Genomic DNA, 5,687 nt, shown 5'->3' on the forward strand with positions numbered 1-5,687 from the left:
AAAAGAAAACCGATCTCCAAGAACCACATCCTGAATCTCGACCTCAAGTCACAGCGGGTCCATACTGTGAAAAGGACGATGACCCTCTTAGTCCCCTGCAGTGAAAACAACCGCCTCATCTTGCCAGCCTGTGATCTTAGACGGGTGAGGAAGAACAGAGTAGTGCCCGAGGCAAAACTTTTCCAAATAGAGAGGTTGGAGGAGACTGCCAGACCGGAACAGCAGAGAAGGCCTCAAGAGACACAGCAAAGGGGTTAATTTAGGGATAAACCTTTCACAAAACACATTGGGCTTAAAGGAAGGCATCCCAGCAGCTTCGCTGTAGCCTTGGCAGTGTCCTTTTAGGTAAACTCTGATTATTAGTAGCAATAAACAACAGCTGCTTGCACAAATACCACAGAATTTAACTTGGCCTCGAGCACTGGGGACCTATTTCAATGACTCACAATGAAACCACTAATATCTGCTTCCAGCTATCCAATTCTCCAGCTATCTAGCACAGTTCCCTACTGTGCCATAGAACAGCACTCTAGTTTTGTATTACGCCACTTTGAGAAATTTTAAGGCAATTTATGAATATAATCAGATTAAATGTACGAATTACTTAACTGATAATTCAAGTGTGTCAGCTACTTTGCTGCTTTAACACACACGTTTTTAATTGTGCATAAACAGCTCATATAACCTGCATAAAAAGCATAACCCACAAAATAGGACATTCAGGAGCAGCCACATATGAGCCTAAGGTCACCATGCGCAATACCAAGCTCTGGCTAGAGCACTGGGCTGTGAAGAGTTTTCTTAAGTGATGGACTGCCATCCAATAGGCATGTAATGAGCTGGAGTGGTGCTGTGATCCAGAACTAATATCCAACATCACTACCTGACCTCACTAATGCTCTTGTGGCTGAACGCAATCACATCCTCACAGCAAAGTTTCCACATCTATTGTAAAGACTTCCCAGAAGAGTATAGGCTGTTACTACAGCAGAGGGGCAACAAACTCTTTGATTAATAATCTTGATATCAGAAGAAACACTGGATAAGCAAACTTTGGACATTTTGACAAGAAAATTACACACAGACACTACAACAGTGTGTTATGTGAAAAACAACAACAACGAACATGCCATTGACTTAACCCATGTGAAAGACCGCAATGGCCCTTTAGAAAAGTACAGACGAGAGCATAAAATGGACATAAAATAGACACAGATGCTCAGATGCTCAGCAGAAACAGTCTTGAATGTATAAATCAGAGCCATACCAGCATGAGTCAGGGATGTGTGAGAAGTACAAAGAACAGTTCATATAACAGATGGGGAGGGAAGGATTCACCTACTCCTGAGTGGAAACTTAACTGAAGTCCTTTTAATCTTCTCTATAAAACATAATGGGATGTCCCAAACTCCATTAAGCAAAATAACAGCCTATAGCTTTTTCTTCTTTCTTTTCCATTCGCACTCTTTGACTATGTAAGACCACATTGCTACATAAAACTTACCACAACCAAGCTAGAAATGGGGCCCATCTGACAAACAGCTCACTTTGTTCTCTTTAAACCATCCCACAGGACTTCCAGGAGACAAAAGCCTTCAAGCAAGGAATGAGTGAAATAATAAAGGACTTAATCAGTATTCAAAAATGACTGATAAGAAATTATGACCTGTCTTTGGTAGGTCTTACAGTATACAGTTACACATCTCCCTCTTGTTAATGTTATTTCAGTGTCCAGTTCTAGTTTTGTTTCCCACAGACTTTTATTTAAGAGCTTCCTTAGTCTTGGATCGGCAAGCAGGATGAAAATCGGCCAACACCCTGACCACAAGTACCCCAAAGGGGAGATTCGCTGTGTGAATGATGCAGGCAGTCTCTGTCCACGGCCGATTTGAATCAGATTTTTAGTAAGTTTCCTTTTTGTGCTTATATAATCTAATTCCTATAGCACTATTTCCAGATAAATGATGCATCTCTTTGACTGCACTATAACACTCTGAAGAAAGCAGTGATGAGCACAGACCGTCACACTGTTTGCCCTGCCAGGTTGAGTTACTGTCACTAGCTGGGTAAATTTCACAAGAACAATAGATTTTGCACTGCAGTCCTGCCCAGCACAGATGAGAATCCCGCAGCCTGCTTTTTCAAGCCATTGCCAAGACGAGCCTCCTTCCAAAGCAAGGGTTCATATGTGTCAACTGCACACTCCATTTCTCCCCAGCTCATCTCCTTTTGATCTGCTAAAGGCACAAAAACACAGTCCAAGTTACACCCATACTGAACTCTCACCCTCCCCATCCATCTGACCCTCTTCACGTGTGAAGCTGATGATTAAGGGAGATGTGGTGAAAGCGCTTGATAAATCTATAGTTCAGATAATCAAATTTCAAAGAATTTATCTACAGTGATAGCACATGAATTTCCAGCCCTACCAAAAAGTTGGCTAACACAAATATCAAAAATCAGACCACTTTATCTACTGCTCCATTTTTGGGGAAAAAACACTCCCACACACAGACGCACACTTTTCCCTGATTAATAACCATCCCTCATGCACATCAAATCAAAACATCACAGTTTTAACAATAAATCAGACATAAAACCATCTAAGGAGGTTTTTATGGTTTGGTTGAGATAACTGTCCCCCATATTTGCTTTAACTGATGGAAACAAACCAATCAAAGTATAAGCACAGCACGTTTCATGTATGGAAGCAAACCACAAAACAGGAAAAGGAAACAATTAAAGGACAAAGAAAAGGCTATTTACTGTGTGACCTGCTTTGTTTACAGCTTTTAAAATTCATTTGGGCTTACATCACGACTTTCACATTTTAAACCTGTTATTCATTTGATTCATTTTTATTTTTATTGCCATGAAAGAGTGTGTAACTATTAAAGTGTGCTTCATTTGATTTAAAGCTCTAAACTCTTGACCGGATCACTCTTTTATGCTGGCAATATGAACACATAGTACAGTAGGGTCCAAAAGTCTGAGTCCAATAACTAGTTTGATTTAATCTGATTTCAAAAATGAACACATAATGTTACTCAAGTTCAAACTTTGATTTTCTGAGGCCAAGCAATTTATACAATTACCAGACCTCAAGCTCAACATCTGTAAAAGGAAAAGGTGAAACAAACTGTGCTCCCTGGAAAAGTCTAGAATTGACGCTAGACAGAGTTCAAGCTTGATTAAAGCAAATTTTGGACAAAACACATGGCTTTATTATTTTTACTTATAACCAAGAATTTTGTGGTCTCGTTAGAGGAAAACTACTCGACAAAACTTGCTTTCCAGTGAAATAAAACCGGTTCTTGGTGGTGGATTCAGACTTTCGGCCATACTAGTTACATCGTTAGATATATCTAACTATATTCAGTTGTTGCTGTAAAGCTACCTTATAACGTTAGCAAGGCAAAAATATTAGCCGGCTAATGTACTCCCCACCTGTTTTGCTCCATATAAATAACCGTAATTTATCAAGCTAAACAGGCTTAGAGAGGCAACTGAGTAAGAAAATGGAAATTTGCTGTCATTTAATATCAGTTTAAAGTTAGTATGATTAGTCAAACCGCTAAACAAAACCGACAAAAAGACATTTACCACTGTAGATATTTACTAGTACATTTAGTACATTTTAAAAAGTTTTAGCTAACTTACCGAACTGTAACTTTCCTCTTCTTTCCTTCCTAAATTAATTATTTATTCCACTTTTACTCTCTGAGGTGCTGCCGGTGCCAAACCACTGAGTAACTTAACGTCAATGAGGTTTTCGCGCTGCCCTCCAGCCCTCGTGCGCGCACAAGCCTATAAACAAACGGTCAATGCGCGTGCCGACCACTCCTACTGGAAGCGCGGTTCACATTGTTTTTTCCCCACCTGTATTTCGACAAGCCCCGCCCTCCGGCGACAGGATTGGCTAGTAGTATCCCGCCAGCCTCGCTAGGATTGGCTAGGTGTTCATTCATACCGACAGCCTGCCGAGCAGAAGTCGGGTGTTGTCGGAAAATAAGTGGAATGTCTCCAAATACGGGTGGAACTTTGTCTGACTACAGGTGCAAAACAAATAATGCCGGAGCTTCAGGGGGCTGTTGCCGTTTTTTCATTCTATTTCCCGCGTCTTGACTGACATATCCGCCCACTTAAGCACTGACGCAGATTCACAAACTGTTTACTGCAGGTGTAATAATGACCAACAGCTTTGTTCCTGTTAGTGTTCTGAGTCCTCAATGAGATACAAGATAAAGCACACGTACCCTGGCTGCTTGGCTTTATTTTAGCTTAAAGGGGAAATTCACTGATTTAAAAAAAATCTATAGTAATTAATATTTGAGATTTAAACAAAGTCATTCAGAGTGGTTCAGGGTTCATTTGTAGAGCGACTTTCTGACTCAGGCTTCTTTACAGTGGTGGTGATAGGAACCAGGTGCTGCCATGTCTACAACACAAATATATCCTATTTATTTACCATCCAAACCACAAGTGAACCTACAGATGTCAAATGAGGTTTTATATGTAATGTTGATATTGGTAAAATAGTAAATCTGAGTTTTCTTTGGGTACTATATTGCCTCACAAGACCCCTCATGTACACGTCCGTGTCTAACCTTTTCATATAATATCTTTCTGTGAGCTGTCTTTTAGAGACATTCTCTTCAGACGTCTGGTTCCCATTAACACCACTGTGAACAATTCTTAATTCTGACTCAGCAGGTTTCTCTATAAAGGAGGATTTCACATTAAACCACACTGAATTACTCTGTTTACATCTCAATTATTTAATTATGCAGAAATTTAGAAATTTAATCAAAGAGGGAGGTAATGAATGACGAACTGAGCATCTGGTTGAAATAAACATAGCACCACTGTTACTACCACCTCTGTAACAACTTGGTGGTTCTCAATCGTTCCATATGCCCTGCACACTTTATTGCTTTCCCTGCTCTGACTCTATATATCCAGAGACATCCAGTCAGCTATTCTTGTAGAGCTACTTTATGTGCACCCATTCCTAACATAGATGATCAATCGCATGCACAAAGCTAGTATAATCTCCATAGAAAAGCATTGCTAGTAGAGTGGTAAGCTCTGGAGCAGCCACACATGAGCCTAAAGTCACCATGGCCAATGTTACGCATCAGTTAAAGGGGTATAAAGTCCCCCAGCACTGGGCTGTGGAGCAGTGGAACTGTGTTCTCTGAAGTGGGGAGTGATCCAATCCATCCAATACCTTTGGGATGAGTTGGAGTGGCATTAGTGATCCAGAACTAAACATCCAACATCAGCTTCTGACCTCACTAATGCTATCATGGCTGAATGCAATCAAATCCTCACAGCAGTGTTCCAACATCTAGAAAGAATTCTCCAGAAGAATAGAGGCTGTTACTGCAGCAAAAGGAAGACAAACAGCCCATTAATACCCTTGATTTCATAAGAAACACTGGATGAGCAGAGTACTTGACTAAGCTCTAAGGGCTTTAATATATGCTTGATGAGCAGAGACGTGACTGTGTGTCATTTGGTGTCAACCACACAAAAATATATAATTGCATTGCAGAATAAATGTGACGCACATCAAAGTTTGCAGTTTTCAGAAATTTTTCCCTTCACAAATAAGCATATGTAGGCATTTGACTCCAGGGAATAAAATAAATTCTCCACTGCCATAATCACAGCGGACAACAAGC

General features: G+C 40.4%; 1 protein-coding gene across 1 annotated transcript in view; it reads right to left on the reverse strand.

Moving 5' to 3' along the window:
• si:dkey-49n23.1 (semaphorin-3D) overlaps positions 1-3,835 on the reverse strand; it is a 55,648-nt gene extending 51,813 nt beyond the window's left edge. The window contains 1 exon segment of the mRNA XM_036559434.1: positions 3,661-3,835. The gene's annotated coding sequence lies outside the window, so the exon portion shown is untranslated.
• Positions 3,836-5,687: the final 1,852 nt, after the last annotated feature.

This window comes from Colossoma macropomum, unplaced genomic scaffold, assembly GCF_904425465.1.
Source record: "Colossoma macropomum unplaced genomic scaffold, Colossoma_macropomum, whole genome shotgun sequence".
NCBI lineage: Eukaryota > Metazoa > Chordata > Actinopteri > Characiformes > Serrasalmidae > Colossoma > Colossoma macropomum.